This window comes from Pseudophryne corroboree, chromosome 7 (genome assembly GCF_028390025.1).
Source record: "Pseudophryne corroboree isolate aPseCor3 chromosome 7, aPseCor3.hap2, whole genome shotgun sequence".
In the NCBI taxonomy this organism is placed as follows: domain Eukaryota; kingdom Metazoa; phylum Chordata; class Amphibia; order Anura; family Myobatrachidae; genus Pseudophryne; species Pseudophryne corroboree.
Genome location: NC_086450.1, coordinates 226,567,312 through 226,587,734, shown reverse-complemented (window position 1 = coordinate 226,587,734; position 20,423 = coordinate 226,567,312).

Below are 20,423 nucleotides of genomic sequence, written 5' to 3'. Positions count from 1 at the left end.
TCTCCCAATGTTTAACTATTATTTTTTTCCACCTGTTTATGTTGACTCGTATAGTTAGAAACAAATGGTATATCCTCACTACTATATTTAAAGTTGTTCTTCTTATTTGTGCCTTTCAAAGCACTTGGTCTATCCATATTGAGGGCTCTCTTCGAGGCTTCACTAATCATGCCTTTTTTTATATCCTTTGGACAGCAACTGTTGTTCTAAAACCCCTGCCTGGATTTCATACTCTGTGGTCTCTGTGCAATTCCTACGTATTCTTTGAAATTGGCTGATCGGGATACTTTTCAGCCAATTCATATGATGATTGCTAGTAGATGCAATATAAGAGTTACAAGCGGTGGGCTTAACATAATTGCGTGTTTTTAATTTACCACCCTCTACATAAATATTGAGGTCCAAAAAATTCACATACGAGTCACTAATATTAAAAGTAAGATGAATATTTCTATTGTTACTATTCAAATATGTGCAGAAGGAATCCAAAGATAACCGGTCACTCCTCCATATAAACAAAATATTGTCTATATAACGATGCCATGATGCCAGGCTGGCGCCAAAGTCATGCCCCGTCCACACCTGAAGGTCTTCCCAGTGGGCCATAAACAAATTGGCATAATTTGGTGCCAGCCTGGTGCCCATGGCAGTTCCCGTAAGTTGTAAATAAAAGCTATCCATAAACCAGAAAAAATTATTATGCAAGATAAGTGATATCCCCTCTATGATAAAATTTTTCTTTTCCTCTAACATCTCTGATTTCTGTCTTTCTTCTTTTTTTTTTTCTCAGTCCAGGATTCCCCTCACAGGCTCCGGATAGCCTCAGCTACCCAAGCACTCCAGAGTTCACCATCTCCGATATACTTACCTTTCACATCACCATCGGACTCACCATCGATAGCTAAGCACTTCAGTATAATCCGGTATTAAGCATCCCTGTATACCCGAGTGTCTCACAGCCTCCACAAAGGAACCTGAGCAGAGGGCCGTGACCTGCCCGTCAGGCACAGTGAAGACCATATCCCCTGGCGAGGGTCTCTGGCGAAAACCCCTGGTGAGTTAGACTCCGCGCCTCTGCTTCAGGTCTCGCCAATTCCCTGTGCTCACTGTGTAATCTTCCAGAGTGCTCCAGCATATGACTTGTCCATATCTCAAGCCACCTAACTTCTGCCTCCCTGCGCCCTCCACTGGGTCACCCAGGTCATTACCGGGAACACAATCAGACCAGCCCGTGACACTGGCTACCTCTTCACCAGGTAGCTGTTGATTTACAGGCTCTTATTCATACCCGCCTACATGGCGCCAACAAACCTTGTAGTTTTACCTTGTAGTTTTTATTTTTCAGCTTGAAAGTAGTCTGTCCATGGTGTACAAACTTTTACAAACTTTGATGGGGTATCGTGTAAAATAGAAGTTACAGGTGAAACTCTGAAAATTAGAATCTCATGCAAAAGTTCATTTATTTCAGTAGTTCAACCTTAAAAGGTGAAACTAATATATTGTATAGACTCATTACATGCAAAGTATGATATTTCAAGCTGTTATTTGTTATAAATTTGATAATTGTGCCTTACACCTTAAGATAACCCCCCAATCTTGGAAAATTAGAATATTACATAGCATCAATAAAAAAAAGGATTTTAAATACAGAAATGTCAGCCCTCTGAAAAGTATAATCATGCATATGTACTCAGTACTTGGTTTGGGCTCCTTTTGCATGAATTACTACCTCAATGCAGCGTGGCATGGATTCTATCAGCCTGTGGCACTGCTGAGGTGTTATGTAAGATCAGGATGCTTCAATAGCGGTCTTCAGCTCTTCTGCAGTGTTCGTTCTCATGTCTCTCATCTTTCTCTTGGCAATACCCCATAGATTCTCTATGGGGTTCAGGTCAGGTGAGTTTGCTGGCCAATACAGCACAGTAATCCCACGGTCATTGAACCAGGTTTTGGTACTTTTAGCAGTGTGGGCAGGTGCCAAGTCCTGCTGGAAAATGAAGTCAGCAACTTCATAAAACTTGTCTGCTGAAGGAAGCATGAAGTGCTCTAAAATGTCCTGGTAAACAGCTGCATTGACTCTGGACTTAATAAAGCACAGTGGACCAACATCAGCAGATGACATGGCTCCCCAAATCAACACAGACTGTGGAAACTTTACACTGGACTTCAAGCATCTTGGATTGTGTGCCACTCCATTCTTCCTTCATACTCTGGGACCGGCTGCCTATCTATAGAAGGGTTCTCCACTGAATTCAAGTCGCCTGCCAGGATCAATGGAAAGTTGGGACGTTGAGACAGAATTTGTATGATATGACTTTACAATATGAACTCATGGGGGGCAGTATTTGGAGCATAAATGTTTACCAGAGTATATTTAGTTTCACAAATCTCCACATCCAAGATAAGATACCTGCCATCTGAGTGTACCACAGTAGTTAATATGGAGTAATGCAGATTTCTAAAAGAATAGCCACGCCGCCGACCTTTGCCACCATGCTCCCCCCTATCCACAGAGCCCTCAATGTGGAACCGCTGTTCTCCGCCCAGTAGGTCTTGTAAGGGTCAGATTTATTTCTAATAAATATTTAAAATGCCAGCGCTAATATATGTTGTTGACGCAAGGTGCATCTTATTACCATATACGATAAAAGTGCGCTGTACGTCGCAAACACTACATCCCTTAAGAGGAAACGCGCACATTTATGAGTTCCAAAGTTCATTGATGTATATATTTGTTATTAAAAGGATATGTATACAATATATCACATGTACAGTATACATAGGGTTACAAAGTACATTTTCATAGGAAGCAAATGTTACAAAAGAATTCATACACTCATGGCCAGCATACAATTACCATCTCCCTCAAATGCACACTCCGCTCCATGTCTCTCTCTCTCTCTCGCCATCCTCACAGCAGCAGAGTATCAGCAAAACAGAACCTTCTTGTCTCTGGGATCAGCTATACACTGTGTATGTTGGGGGATAACATGTCTTCCGCTATTGGTCCAGGGGAGGGAACTTTCTCATTCATAATGAGTCATTAGTCAGTTCATATGCAAGCAATGAAGATGACATCATAGGGGCTGGCCTCTGGTTTCCTGTCCATCTGCTTTCTTTTGGAATGTTCTTTGTCATTACAATTGTGGCTTTATATTCCTACATTTGATCATAACTACTCATTGCAATGTGCTACAATCTAACCACAGGCATCAAATGAATACACACATTAATCTGATTACTTTGACACCAAGCACGACATGTCCATCTTGCTCTGCTTCAACAATACACATACATGACGTTATACTCCATTATATAATTTAAAACCTTATAATGTCTAGTGCTTGATATGTTTAATTTATGTGCTGTATGAAATATGTGTTGAATACAGATGTATCCACATTTATCTTGACGGTTAATAGGAGTAACTGTGACTGGCCAGTCAGACTTAATCCCCTGCTGTATTGTTCTCTGTATTGTATTGCAGTTGAGAACAATAGCTGAAGGGTTTATGCTAATAAGTCATGTGACTAGGCACAGAAAACTACTCAAGCTAAGGGTTGATACATCTGTATATCTTTGTGGCATGTCTGTAAATGCATATGTTACCATATATTGCTGTGCTCGCTGTGCATATTCGCAAGCATAGTGACCCATAATGTGTGGAGTTTGTATGTTCTCTATGTAATATTTTTGACTTCGACAGTCCACCCTTTGGCAGTAAACAATAACTGCCATAAATTATTAACAGAAGAAAAATATTTCAAACACATGACCTAGACACACGTATGTATACATTTTGCAAATCAGACATTTGACCATAATTCGGGAAGACAGGGAGGAGGACGAGACATCCTCTATATGCACTCGGCGGTCACGGGACCACTGGTTGGATGTGGGATGACATTCAAACTATAGAGTATGCTGGGACAGTGCTATGGCCTATGATGTCTGATTTGAACGAACGTTTCACACATACATGTACCTACGTCTTTGTACACTGATGTTCGGATTCGATAGACGTTCTGCTGGGTAGAGGGAGAAAGAACAAGCAAATCGTGAAAGAGACATATAAAATTTTCATGGTATATATTCCTATCACTCTCTGAACATTGTTTCCATTTCTGGAACATATGCTAGGTCTGTTTAATCATTGAACAAGTGTTATTTCAGGTTGTGTCCTTCCTAGATAACATAAACCTTCGGAGTTCAGGGAGAGCCACTCATAAACCTTTCTTTTACATATATTAATGAGCTCTTTATCTGCTATGTGTGAATAGCCATTGTCTGATTGTTCCTGATTACCTCCCAATTTCCTAATTTCCTGAAATTGATGAGATTTAAACATACCAGGGATTTATCTATGGTACTGGTGGATCTTAAGACTAGGGGGTCTAGTTATATTATATTCCTTGTCCACCGGTCCCCCCCTCCGTGTAATTCAAGTACCTCAGCTAACTCTAAAGAATATGGCACTAATCCTGCATTATTTGGTCTTAGAGGTACCTGTGAGCACATCCAACATTCCGTTTGGTTTAAGACCTTACCCACTAGTGAGTGGTAATTACTCAAGGGATGTCTGTCAAATGCTGCCTTATTGCTAGACTGACATCTCTGGATGCACTCATCTTCAATTATGGGGTCACAATAACTACAAAATACAGTATTCCTCAGACAATAGCCTATCACGTTACCTCTGAACTCCATAACTACTAGACCTTTGATTTTCTCTGGCTTTAACAAAGTGATAGGCTGATCCTGGGATCCTATAAGGAAATCACTCCTTCCTCCAGAACCAGTTCCAGTCTCACACTCGACTCCTCATGCAAAACCTCACAAAAATTGAATGTCCTGAAAAAAATGTTTGTCAACGGGAAAAAAGAAAGATAGAACAAAACAAATCTTGTCCATAGCAAATCAATTACAACGACTGGTCTTTCTGTAATCCTTTAGTACGCTCAGGTAGTGTTCAACAGTGCCGCCTCTCAGTCTTCATTATTATTGTTATTTTATTACCCGTTATTTATATAGCGCACACATATTCCGCAGCGCTTTACAGAGGATATTTGCCCATTCACATCAGTCCCTGCCCCAGTGGAGCTTACAATTTACAGTATATTCCCTACCACATGTACACTCAAACACATTCACGCTAGGGTTAATTTTAGTTGGGAGCCAATTAACCTACCAGTATATTTTTGGATTGTGGGAGGAAACCGGAGTACCCGGAGGAAACCCACGCAAGTACGGGGAGAATATACAAACTCCGCACAGTTAGGGCCATGGTGGGAATCGAACCCATGACCTCAGTGCTGTGAGGCAGTAATGCTAACCATTACACCATCCGTACTGCCCCCTTCACGGAACAGACTCTCTGGTGATACTTCAGCGATCTCACTCCATTTACGAGTACCTTCCGGACTACCGACTTTCCTGCGATGGGAATCGTGGACCCAAGTCTCTCTCTCGGCTACTTTCACTGGGATCGTGCGGTCAACAAAACTTGGTACGGTCCTTCCCACCTGTCTATTAGGCAACCTGAGCGTAAGAACAATCACACAGTCTCCTGGTTCACAATCAAGACAGTTAGTATTTGGCATTCCAGGAATCAACAGTTTCAAGTTCTTTTGTCAAGTTCTCAAATGCTGGCTCATCTCGATAAGGTACTGTACTGTTACCTCATTGGTGTATTTCTGATCATTGTGCGGATCAATCATGACATGCGGTTGTCTTCCAAAAAACAAAAACAAAAACAAAAATTTCGAAGAGGGTGATTCGTTAAGTGAGGATCTGGGAGTGGTTCCGATGCTACATAATACTAGTGGCAGTGTCTATGACCACAATAGTCCAGTTTCAAGCTATCACTTTGCTCCTACTCCTAGGGGTACCATATCTATACACAAATTTCTGCACAATTTTCTTTGCGGTAAACACAGCAGTACTTGTGGAGGAAGGAAATGCCTCTACCCAGTTTGAGAAAACATCAGTGCACACCAATACATAACAATAATTCCTAAAGCTTGTTAACTGTACGAAGTTGATTTGTATTACCTGAAATGGTCCATCTGCAGGAGGGATATGGGATGGCTCTGTTAGTACTACCTTACCAAATGTTCTTCCTCATGCAAGTAAGACAGGTCATTGCTTGCCTGAGAAGAGAACCCTGGTATACGCCAGTATGCTGTTACCAATTTGCACATACCTTCCTTACCCTAGGTGAGTCAGACCATGTGCTGCCTCAGCTAGACCTGGGAGATATGTCCTGGGGGCCACTGGCTTACCTTGTCCATCTCTCCAGAGTCCTGAGGACTCCTAACCATACCCCTCCGCCTTCCAGACCTCCTTTTCCTGTAGGGAACACAAATTTGCATCTTAATTTAATTGTTGTGTGTTTGCAAATGTAGAGTACCACGAGCATCACTCAAAAAAAAAAACACGAAAAAAATTAATAAAACATCTCTAGAGGAGAGAAAGAAGAAGAAAATATCAGGTCTGCGTTCACCAACGGGCTGTCACTTATGTCTGGTCTTGTAGTAAAGGTCTGATTCAGATATTCCATACCATCATGCATATCAGAGTCTATACAAAATTTTCCTTCACCAGTATTCTCATCCTCCACCCTTTGTGCATGACAAGGCACACTGCAGTAATATACTGGTGCCGTCCTGCTGGTGAGACATACCGGGTTTGGGCAGAACTTTGAAGGACCAATACGGCATGTGGTGTATGAACTGTCAAATCATGTATCAGTACTACATCCCAGGTATTTGACCCTTTTCCTACACAACTGAAGTTTATCCCTTGATACCTGGTGTCCTGTTTGGAAGAGACGAAACAGAAACTATTTCGTATCTGCCAGGGATGACTCAAATGAATCAACAAGTCATCAACATATTGTATCAGCACTGACCCACTCTCAGGCTGAAAGGACTGTAAACAGTCATGCAGGGCTTGGGAGACAATACTCAGGCTGTCATTCGAAATCATGGGAGAATCAGGTCCATGTATTGTACCACCCTGTGTGAACGCAAAAGATAAAGAGGAAACTGTGGAGAAACAGAATAGAGGTTGGTGACAGATAAGTTTGTAGAGGTGGAGAGGATTTTATTAAAATGACAACTGGATTGGGCACTACGGGCAATTGATTAACAACTTGGTCTACCCTCCTTAAAGCTTGTGCTTACTGTGTCATTACTGGGACTACCTCAGCCATCAATCCAGTGTCCTGTCCATCCTAAGTTAAAAGGGAACCCGGTATCTGTGAGATAATTTTCTCTACCTGTGATGGACATGAATCTAGAACAGTGGAATGCAACATTAGTCTTTGAGGGTATCTAACATACCTTGTACTTCCTGAGCGGGAGTACAATATACGTATTTCACATTTAACAAAATCTCTGTCGATTAAGTTAGTCAGGGGCCACTGCTGCTAGGAAAAAAAAAAAGAAAGGGTTTAGCATCATAGAGGCCCAATCGTAAATTCAGCAGGTTTTGTCAAAGGGTAATGTTGCACTTCTTTCATTGCTCCCATTTGCCGAATTAGTGTTTACCAGTAGTCTTATCCAGACGGAGAATTTACTAGAACTGCAAAAGAAAAAAATCAACAAGCTTCTAGGTCATGCAAAGTATTAATTCAATCCTTCTCATCCCGTATTAAGGGTCTGTACATGGTCCAACAAACATTTCCGAGCTCATCTAGACTAGAGGCATTACTAGAAATGAATACTTCTTACATGGTAACTAAAAGAAATACCCGGGGGTTACCCTATCTCTGTCCGCTTTTCTACCGGCAAATACTAATGTGCAGACAGGATATTCTCCATTTTTGACGTTACTTACCTGATTTTTATTTTATTTTTTGGGGTTTTACTATATACTGTATGTATTTGAATGACTCCATACTTACCAGTTCCACTGGTCTCAGCAACTTCTCCTGCAGGCTACTGCTCCTCTTTTACCGGTTGGATACTCCTCCTAAATAAAACTTTGACATTCATTAGTACATATATAGGTTACATTCATATTTTTCATATTTTTATTTTTATTATTTTCTATAGTTTGTATGCTGGCTGTAACTGCTTCTTCATATACATATGGCGGTGTACTTGCTTTCTCTCTTTTCTTTCTACTTGTTTATTGTTGCTACAAGTTCAAACAGTTCTTGTTTTCGTTTTTATAAGACTTTAGTTAAACATACTACCTGCAATACCTCAGGATCAAAACCACCAACTCTAGGAAATGATGCCTTATCATCAGCAGTCATACATACCCATTCGTCACAAAAAGCCTCTGCGTGTGGTCCATACTTCCCACACATTATCAACCTTGCGTACCCTCTTGGCCCTAACTCTCCAGCCTGAACCCTGGCTGCCGAACGTCTCTTGCTTCTGCATTTGGTTCCCATTGCGGACTTTTAAACACAAACACCAAATGAACAATACGAGCAGACGGTGACAGTTCTTACCGAGCGCTTTCACTCTCTACTACCTCTGCTGGCCTGTACTATGACCCACTCCAACAGTGGAAAACCCGATGTACCCAACCTTAGGCTCCTACCAGACCCTTCAGCACCGTAATTTCTTTTAGTGGAGGTTCTGTTGGAATATTTTCCTGAGAGAGCCAGCAAAAAATTCCTTTTCTGTATCTATCCACTGGAATTTTTGCAGGATGAGAAACAACTTTCCAGTGAATGTCCACCAGGGAGATTTCCTGAGCTCACACAGTACTCAGCAAACAATCCCTTTGTTTACACAAATCACGTCTGCGTATGCTTGACAAAGTGAATATGACACAACTGCGCAAAATAAAGCAAATGGTATCACATTGCGCCGTGTATAACACACGGATGCGCGGTCCACTCGCACGGCCTATAGATACTTGTTATCTATATGCCCTACGATCACGGGAGTCGAATTCACTAGCTGCGCTCCTCAGCCGGAGCATAACATAAAAACCTTAAACTTCAATACTTCACAATCTATTTATCATGCTCCTTTGCACGTTTTAAATCACACACTACGTGCTTCAATACCTGATTAAAACGCGAGGTTGCGACTCTTCCACACCGCGAGCCTCTACTAACTCAGCGTCTCCACGGGGGGTTCCCAATTTCCGGGGTTCAATAAATCCACTCCTACCTTCCACTCACACAAATACACAGTGTTTTTCTGTACAGAAAAATATCACTCCATTTGATAGCTTGTTCCAGAGGTAGTACACTTTAAACAAAATATTATAGTAATCTGCTTTTAAAATCAGACAGTTACTTGCTATTGTATAACTACAAATGTTTTCTATCCTGCCTTTAAATTAATTCCTATTGTGTGGTTATACTTGCGCTCGCTACTTCATGCAACCTTGCGTGCTTACGCAACCGTGCGCGTTCCTTCACCACGTGCGCTTCCGTCCGTTTTCCTCACACAATGTGCCACGTGTTCACCGTGCGTTCGCGCCTAAATAAACCACACTATAATACGATAAATGTGAGCAACAAAAATGCTACTGCCCACTTACACAATTGTACCTCACACTCGCCGGAAGTTACCCCCAAAGGTAATCCTCCTTCAAGTGTTTACCTAAACGTTTAGGCCGGAACTGTGTTTCGTCTTTTTATAATTACTCCCTTAACACACTATCTCAAATATATAGCAAATAAACGTATCCAACTTTATGCAAATCTATAATGACTATTAACTATAATTTAAATGCTATGATTCAGATTGGTTAGCTATCTTGCAGAACATACACTGATATAAATACCCATATTATATAATAATATAATATAATATATAGATACACCATTCACTGCGCTTCTATGTAACTCCTTCACCCAGCATATGTATTCGTAAACACATTCTGAATGAATACAGTTTCTCTCAGAGGGGTATATTTACTAACATTCGTAATTTTCAGTTTGTGGTCAAAGTACAATCGCGATTGACATCGAAAGTGTAATTGTGCAACTTTTTGAATTGATTACGCCTAATTTACTAAGCTGTCGTATTTTTTTTTCTTTCTGTTGTCCGATGTCGAAGTCATTCGTATTTTGAGGTATTTTTACGACTGCGTCACATGTCTGTTACGGCAGTGATTTTAATTTCGCGGCCGCATTTTCAGTCCTAAGTTTCGTTTTTATCACGCGTACGTGATTGGTTGTATTTGTGATGGAGGAGTGTCTGTGCACATTACTATAAAACCGCCCCAAACACACCGCACCTCGTGGGTTTAGCTAGTGGAGAGGAGAGAGGAAGGTGTATTTGGAGTTGGTGAGTTTTGTGGATTTTTTTGGTGGATTTGGAGAGGAGTTTTGTGATTGTTGAGTGCTGTACTGTGTGTGTAAGTAGTCTTGTCATATTTGTGGTCTAGTTTTTTCAGAGTTTGTAAACTTTTTTGTCCTTGTTTTTTTTTCCAAGTCTTTTGTCATTGTTTGTGAGTGAGTGAGTGAGTGAGTGTGTGTGTGTTGGCTGTGTGGTGTGTAGTAGTAGTAGTGGAGGAGTGTGTTTTGTGTTTTATTTTTCCTGTGTTTTGTGTCGTTTGTCCTAATTATGTCTGACTCAGAGGTCAGTGTGGTGGAGGAGGTTAGTGAGAGGGAGGAGGTGAGTGAGGTGGAGGTGAGTGAGAGGGAGGAGGTGAGTGAGGTGGAGGGGGTTAGTGAGAGGGAGGAGGAGAGTGAGGAGGAGGAGGGGGTGCCTGTTGCTCAGTTTTCAAGTGATAGTGATGGTGCTGTGGCTCCGCAGCCACGCACCACTACCAAGACTGGCCGTAATGTAAAGTTCAGCTATGCTGAAAACATGGCGTTGGTGCGGGAGCTGATGAGGCATCATCGGCAATTGTTTGGCCAGGATGCTGCCAAGGTGTCCTCCCGCAGGAAATCTGTCCTGTGGGGGAAAGTAATAGTGGCAGTTAATAGTGAGGGTGTGGTGAGGCGGACTGAGGACACGTGTTGCAAGAGGTTTTACGACATCAAGCGCCGTGTCAAGGCCAAGATGGCCAAGGAGGCAAAATCAGCCCGCCAAACCGGGGGTGGCCCCCCTTTCCGGGCAACCTATCGTGACTGGGAGGAGCCTGTGCGGGCACTGATTCCTGCAGAAGTGGTGTCTGCAACTCATGTCCGGGATTCGGACCGCCCTACGCAGGATGGTGAGTTGGAATTTGAAATTTTTTTTTTTTTTTAAATGATCATGCAGCAAAATTTAATTTTTAATTTAAGTATGCATACATTGTGTTGGTCATGTATTGCAGGCCTGAGCACCCTTAAGGTGTCTTTTTGTTTTTAAACTGCATTTCCCATCATGCCTTGGCTGTTTTTTTCTTTTATTGAATGCAAAATCAGGTGCAGTGCATGCTGGTATGTGTAGTTCCAATACTTAATATGAGATATTTCTTGCCCATAGCTGTTGTATATAATAGCAGCTTTGTATGATTTGTGTGTGTGTTTTTTGTAGTATTTTTAATTAGAATAAATTTTGGTTTAAGTTGCAAGTAATCCAACTCTGCAATATCTTGCACACAATTCAGCAATGTTACTGTTTTATTTCGTGCAACACCATGTTCATTTTTATAGATAAACCAAATTAAGTAATCACGAAGATCTTAACCAGAAATAAGTTTACTTTACAATACGTACAAGATGGTTACAGTACACTAAGGTTTTGCAGTTATCAATGTTTTGTACAAGTATGGTAATAATGTTGTTAACACTTTTTCAACAGTACGCCAGACCAGCCGCCCAGACAGGCCCCAGCCAACTGATGAGGATGCTGGTATTGCAGGTACGAATTCACTGTAGTCACATATTCTGCAAACACATAGAAGTACAAAATATTAATGTTTATATATTCACATAGGTTCTACTTCTGTAAGCCGACCTCCTCTAAGGCGCCCATCACAGGGCTCGGCTAACTTACCCAGGAGGCCAAGCAAGACACGGCGTCTTGAATCCGAATCTGCGGCTCCATCTTCCCCACCCAGGCGGCGCATCTCCGCAGTCTCACCCCAGCCACCACAAGCAATATTAGCTAGTCCACAAAGTGATGAGCCACGATCACCTCAGTTATCTGGTGAGTAAAAACTTACAATAAGCACATACAAAATAATATACACAGTACAGTTACTATGATGTGAGTTGTAGTTGAGATTACATGTTTGCCATAACAACCAATCAGATTTCACGTATTAACTTTTTGAAGGTGCAAATGCATAAATTAAATAAATCTTATTGGTTGGTATGGGCAACATCACATTTAAAATTTAACAGCCATCGTAATAAATTTAGTACACACACGTGCCCAGAAAAAAAACAGCAAAATACTCCCCAAAAACAAACCACCACCAACCCCTGAACACCATTATAGTGTTCACACACCTCCCCTGTCCTGGAGGTAGACTGCTTACTTGATCCGCTCCTCTGGACCATCCAGGTGAGCAGTCTATATCCTGGACAGGGGAGGTGACAGAACACTGTAATGCTGTGGAGGGGAGGTAGTTAGGTGAGGATTCCGGCAGTCAGTCTATGTGCACGCATGTGATGGGATCTATGTGTTTTGTATCAAAATATTCCTCGTTTAGAAAAACACAATTTTATTTAAAAAAAAAATGCAGTATAATTAATTTTGAAATGTTTAGGCCAACCAAATATATTATGTTGAAAGTAAACAGTGCATGTTGCCCACCCCATACAGAACCAAGCTTGATGCCCGACGTTGGCCAGCAGGAACAAGACCAACAGGCCACCAACACATTAAACCTAACACCCGTTGTCCAGACCCAGCCAACCCAGCCGCAGGATATCCCCCAAGCCTCCATTACTCCACAACTGCTCCAAGCTCCACCCCAGCAACAAGTACCCGATGACTTTTGGGCCAGTTGGACAAGCCAACAGACCCAAAACAATGCCTACCTGACCGCCCACACCCAACACCTTGCCAGTGTGCCCCATCATCTGCCGCGCATTAGTCGCAACTCGGGCAGACTGATTGTCCAAGTAGGTCGAATAGCCACTTCTATGGATCAAATTCGGGCCGACAACAATCAAATGCTGGCTCATTTGACGCGCATCATTGATGAGCAACAACGCCAGCAGCAAACACTCATCCAACTGATACAACACAATCAGGTTGTGAATGAGTCATTGTCCAGGATTGTGGCAAGCCACACTGCAACCAACAACCAACTGAATGCCAGCATCCATAATTTAAGCCAGAACATCTCTTTGATGGCAGCACAACAAGTGAGCTCCAGCTCTGGAACCACGACCCCTAGCCAAACGCCAGTAACCTCCCCTGTTCGTCGATCCTCCCGAACACGTGCCAGTGAGCCAGCACAAAGCACGGCACCCAGCACACACAAGCGAAAAAAATAAAAAATATAAAACTTTTGTGTAACACAATAAAAATTTTATTCTTTCTATCACGCAACTTCCAGTGTCCGTGTCAAACATTGTAGAAGACGCTATGTATGTATGTTTTTCTGGGGTAATGAATTACAATGTATTTATCTCAAAAACTAACTACAATGTACACACCACTATAAACAACAAACATTAAGTAACAAAACACACAATCACACTTACAAAAATGTATTGCAAAGGGTTTAGTCAAGGTTAATTACATCCAACAAAAACTTACCAGCAAAATACCGCTGAATCACTTCTTGCCTTACCTGCCTCCCTACATCTGTACTCACACTGTCACCAGATGTTTCTAACTCCTCTGCTTGCTGACTGCTTTCTCCCTCATCATGTGCCAGATGTTGATTCAAACACAGATTATGGAGAAAACAGCAGCAGAACACAATCCTAGTCACCTTGGAGGGACTATACAACAAAAGGCCAGCAGATTTATCCAGACACCGAAACCGTGATTTCAGCACACCAAAACATCTTTCTATCACATTCCGCGTAGCCTTATGTGCATGATTGTAACTGTGTTCAGCAGGAGAATCAGGTTGGGACAATGGAGTAAGGAGCCAAGAGAAGCAGCCATAACCACCATCACCTGAAAAACATATATAGGCAACATTAGTACATGTGTATGATTATTAATTACCCTATACAAAAATGGAGTTTGTAGTTAAAATACATACACACAACACATTTGTAACATACCCAGCAGCCAGCCATCAGGCATTTGTCCGTCCTCAAATTTATCGAAGAGCGATGACTGACTGAGGATGAAGGAGTCATGGCAGCCACCAGGGTAACCTGAACCACACTCATAATTTTTAGTTTTGCATCACAAACCACCTGGACATTAGTGGATTGGGCCATATGTCTGTTGGTATATATATATTGACGGCCCCTAGGTGGTCTCAGCTGAACGTGTGTGCAATCTATGGCCCCCAGCACATTGGGCATGCCAGCAAGCTCATAGAAAGCTACCCTGACAGCACGCCACTCCGACTCCTGGGTAGGGAAGCAGATTGAGGCATTAATATGTGGATCCAAGACATCCAAAACCTGAGTGGACAGTAAATAATCTAAGGTGAGTGTCATGTTATGTATTCTATACAATACTGTGTTGTAAGAGCTTACAGAAGCAACACTTAGACATAAACGTGTATGTATTTTTCAACTCACCTGATTCAAATATTTTGAAAAGGTTGGCTGCGAGATACCAATAACGTTGCCTGCCACAGCCTGGAAGCTCCCAGTAGCCATAAAGTGTAACACAGCCAGGAGTTTGTGCAGGCCTGAGACAGAGCGAAAGCGTGCTGTCTCAGGGTCTAGTCCCAGTTTGACAAGGTCATATAGGCGGAAAATGTTGTTTCTATTTAGGCGGAACATCTGTATGACCCTATCATCAGACAATGCGTTTAGGTTTAAACGTCCCCTAAAAAAACGTGGCTGGCGCAGCCTCCGCGGCACCTGTACAACCTGCTGACCATGTTCACTTACCTGGCCCTGATTTCTGGAAGCCTCATGGTGCAGGCTCAGGTATCCCACAGCAAACAGAAAGTCATTGGCACACAACACAGCCGCCATTTCAGAGTGAGAGAATTACAAAATGTGCCTGGGACACTTTTATAGGGCCAACAATTCAGGTGTGAGTAATGGATAATTGAGTACACATGTAAACACGCTTTTCAAAAGCAGGTCTGTTTTTTTTTAGGACTTTTTTACGATTTGTGATTTTTCACGGCCGCAAATGCATTTTCACGGCAGACATTACAATTACGAAGGGTTAGTAAATGACCGAGATTCATATCTAAACAGGCGCGTTTTGACCGATGGTGTATTCATTCGTATTTTTTTACTTGGACTTCAAAAAAAATACGAATGCCCTCATCACTGCCGAGATTTGAGTTTAGTAAATTCCCGAGATGACACTTTGATGAAAAAACGGCATCTCGGTCAAAATCGGGACCTTAGTAAATATACCCCAGAGCCTCTATTTTGCATATCAAAGATATTTGCCTGGCTGTGCTAGTGGTTAAACAAGTTAATTAACATTTCAATGGCTATCCTACCCTAGCAAACAGAGGGTTACCAAATCCTGAAAAAAAAGCCTTTTTTTCCCCTTTTATATGTGTGTAATTTCTTACATCAAGTATTCATTTCACTATTAACTCTCACTAGGCCCAATTGAAACTATTTGTAATTGACTATGGCATGGGTTAAATAAATTCATTGGTAGCTTATAAATGGTGTTGGATTTGTACATGTATGTTGTTTCTTTGTGACAAAGGAAACTGATTGTTTTAACCAGACTGAAAGTCAGCTATTTAGCTAAGTTGGATAAAGTGACCTTCCTAAAATGGCCACTGCTCCTCCCCCTTATTCACAAGCCATGTGGCTAGCCCAAAATGGAGGACACCATGTGGCTAGCTCCTTTGTCACAAAGAAATCACAAACTATACAAACACCGGAAGTTACTTTAGGCCTGGGTTTAAAAGTATGCAAATTGGCCTCAGCATGCTAACACAGCTATATCATACCTATACACCATTTTTTAAGTGCTCTTTAAATTTACTTAACAGATAAACAATCCAATCTGAATCAAACACAATATGACTTATTTGAACTTTGTTTTGCAACAATAAAAATACGCTGTAGCATTTAAATATTGTGAGAAATATATTGCCCCTTGAATTTCATATCAGCGCCTTACTGATAACACAACAAACGGATGTGATTCTGCAGCATCAAGATGCGTCCATCGTTAACTGGTAGACCACAGCCGCGTTTGTACAGTGAAATCATTAAAAACGTGATATCGCGGATGTGCCCCCATCTGAAAGAGTTAGCTTTATTTCTAATAAATAATTAAAATGCCAGCGCTAATATATGTTGTTGACGCAAGGCGCATCTTATTACCATATACGATAAAAGTGCGCTGTATGAAGCAAACACCACATCCCTTAAGAGAAAACAAGTACACGCGCACATTTATGAGTTCCAAAGCTCATTGATGTATATATTTGTTATTCAAAGGTTATGTATACAATATATCACATGTACAGTATATATATGGTTACAAAGTACATTTTTATAGGAAGCAATTGTTACAAAAGAATTCATACAGTCACGGCCAGCATACAATTACCGTCTCCCTCAAATGCACACTCCGCTCCATGTTTCTCTCTCTCTCTCTCTCTATCCATCCTCACAGCAGCAGAGTATCAGCAAAACAGAACCTTCTTGTCTCTGGGATCAGCTATACACTGTTTATGTTGGGGGATAACATGTCTTCCGCTATTGGTCCAGGGGAGGGAACTTTCTCATTCATAATGAGTCATTGGTCAGTTCATATGCAAGCAATGAAGAGGACATCATAGGGGCTGGCCTCTGGTTTCCTGTCCATCTGCTTTCTTTTGGAATGTTCTTTGTCATTACAATTGTGGCTTTATATTCCTACATTTGATCATAACTACTCATTGCAATGTGCTACCATCTAACCACAGGCATCAAATGAATCCACACATTAATCTGATTACTTTGACACCAAGCACGACATGTCCATCTTGCTCTGCTTCAACAATACACATACATGACGTTATACTCCATTATATAATTTAAAACCTTATATTGTCTAGTGCTTGATATGTTTAATTTATGTGCTGTATGAAATATGTGTTGAATACAGATGTATCCACATTTATCTTGATGGTCAATAGGAGTTTGTATGCTTTCTATGTAATATTTTTGACTTCGACAGTCTCTTGAAGGAAAATACAGGGCAGAATTTTTTTAATGATTGGTTACTCATTTCCCCTTAATGGGTGAATTTCAGCCTCCCACATTCCAGAAGAGGACTTTCAATTTAGCTATTTGTTATGATTCCAGTACTTCTGACCAGAGGAGATCTTATGACAGAGGCCAGAGTACTGGAAGGAAATGCTGGTTACGGGAGCGGGAAAGCCTAGTAACCCCTGGCGCCCTAACTCCGTTGTCTCGCCCGTGTAATCAGAAATCCCCTGCGAGACTATGGTTGCTTGAGCCCATGGCAGCCGCGTTTGAAGGGCGGATTATGTCTGCCCAACTCCGATGCCCCCTCAGGTCTTAATGGGAGACAAAGGGAAATCCGAGACAGGGTGATAACAAGGGGCCCTCTGACTAAGCAACCAGGCCAGGGGCTACAAGCTAACTAACTTAAACCAGAAGTATGTGCGGACAAACCGCCAGGGAAAAGGACAACCAAAAATCCACTAATCCGTTACTCCTATCCAGCACCGCTGGATACCAGAGTGGATTTGTGGGAGCGGAATCCTCCGCAAAAGCTCCGAAACACAATATAACCAAATAATAAATAGTAAGCGGTCAAGCCGCAACACACGGCTACGCCGCGACTCACGAACACCACAGGATGTTAAAGGTGCTCGGTCTGGACTCCAGGAAAAGATGACATCTTCCGAGTACTGGATAACTGAGGACAGGAACGACCGGATAGAACAGGACTGGAAAACTCTCTGCAACTGACACAGCAAACAGGAAGCTATTACCGGCGTCTGTGAGAAGTCCTGAGAGTGCCTTTAAATGGGAGCCCTCCAATCAGGAGCCAGACAGGGCTAATTACAACATGCCGTGCAGCTGCATGCTGCACGGCCAGGAACCAGTGAGGTGATTAACTTAGACCCAGCAACGGGGAACGCGGTCCGACAGTGGCGTCCCCGTTGCTAGGGTCTGTGAGGCTCCGTGCGCCCGGCGTCTAGCGTTGCTAGGGAGCCGGCGGCTGTCCGCATGCGGCGTCCCTAGTTGCTAGGCGCCGGGCCGCACTGACGAGCGGACCCTCGGCGCCTAACAGTACCCCTCCCTTGAGGAGGGGCCAAGGAACCCCTAAGGCCAGGTTTCTGAGGAAATTCTCGAAAAAATGCCCTCTTGAGCCTCGGGGCATGGAGATCCTTATCCAGGACCCAAGACCTTTCTTCTGGACCATAACCTCTCCAATGTACCAGAAAATAAAGCCGACCCCGGGACAACTTGGAATCGAGAACCTTCTCCACCAAGAACTCCTGCTGACCCTGTACATCTACTGGTGATTTCCCCTGAGAGACCTTTCGAGGAAATCTACTGGAAGAAACGTATGGTTTCAACAAGGAGCAATGGAACGTATTTCCGATCCGGAGAGTTCTTGGTAAACGTAACCGGAAAGCAACTGGATTGATTTTTTTATAATATGAAATGGTCCAATAAATTTGGGGCCCAATCTGGCTGAGGTTTGTCGAAGTTTAATGTTGCGAGTCGACAACCATACCCTATCTCCTACTTTAAAAGTGCAAGGCCGCCGGAGCCTGTCAGAAATTTTTTTCTCCCGAAATGCCGCTTTTCTGAGAGCAAGGTGCACTTTTCTCCAAATGAGTCTGAGATGAGAGGTCAAGGTCAGCGAGGAGACAGAGGTCTGAAAAAAGGAATTAGCCCTGGGGTGAAAACCGAAAACTGTAAAAAATGGAGACACATTGGTGGAGGAATGACAGGCATTGTTGTAAGCAAACTCCGCCAAAGGAAGAAACTCGGACCAATCATTTTGGAGTTTGGCCGAGTACAAACGCAAATACTGTTTTAATGATTGATTAACTCGCTCAGTCTGCCCGTTGGATTGGGGATGGTAGCCGGACGTTAAAGACAATTTCATCTTTAATGAGGCACAAAAAGACTTCCAAAATTGTGCAATGAATTGTGGACCCCGATCAGAAACAATATCAGTGGGTAATCCATGGAGTCTGAAAACATGGCGGAGGAACAAAACTGCCAATCCCTGGGCAGATGGCAGTCGGGGAAGAGCAATGAAATGGGCCATCTTGCTAAAACGGTCCACTACTACCCATATGACTCGGCATCCGGCTGACAGAGGGAGGTCTACCACAAAATCCATGGAAATATGAGACCATGGCCTGAGAGGAACATTTAAGGGCATAAGTTGACCGATAGGCAAGGAACGGGGAACTTTATGCTGTGCACAGACTTGACACGAAAAAACAAACTCCTTAATGTCTTTGGAAAGACCAGGCCACCATACTGAGCGGGAGACTAATTCCAAAGTCTTAGAGATCCCCGGATGCCCGGCAACTTTGCTATCATGAAACTCAGTCAAAACAGTTGCTCTCAAAAACTCAGGGACATAAAGACGACCAGCAGGAGTATTTCCAGGAGCTTGATGTTGAAGCTGCTTTAACTGGGTGAATAAATCTTGTGTGAGACCTGCCCGAATGACTGAAGACGGAAGTATGGGAGTAACAGGACTGTTATCATGAACTGGAAGAAAACTGCGTGACAGGGCATCCGCCTTGGTATTCTTGGAACCTGGCCTGTAGGTGATAAAAAACTTGAAACGAGTAAAAAATAAAGCCCAACGAGCCTGCCGGGCATTCAGCCGTTTAGCTGATTCGATGTACTGAAGATTTTTGTGATCAGTCAAAACTGAAATGGTATGTGTTGCTCCCTCAAGCCAATGCCTCCACTCCTCGAAAGCCCATTTAATAGCCAGTAATTCCCGGTTACCAACATCGTAGTTGGATTCAGCAGAAGAGAATTTCCTGGACATAAAGGCACAAGGATGTAATTCTAGAGAGTCCGGATCCTTCTGAGACAGGATAGCCCCTACTCCAACCTCCGAGGCATCAACCTCAACAATGAAAGGCAATTCTGGGTTGGGATGTCTGAGGACTGGGGCTGAGATGAAGGCTTGTTTCAAGGCCTGAAAAGATACTTCAGCTTCACGTGACCAGTTGGTTGGATCCGCTCCCTTCTTAGTCAGTGCCACAATGGGAGCAACCAGGTCGGAGAAAGAATGAATAAATCTTCTATAATAATTCGCAAACCCTAAAAAGCGCTGAATTGCTTTTAAGTTGGTGGGTTGCGCCCAACTAAGGATGGCTTGGAGCTTCTTTGGTTCCATACAGAATCCCCGAGGGGAAATAATGTACCCTAAAAAGGATACCTCCGTGACATGAAATTCACACTTCTCCAGCTTGGCATATAGGTGATTTTC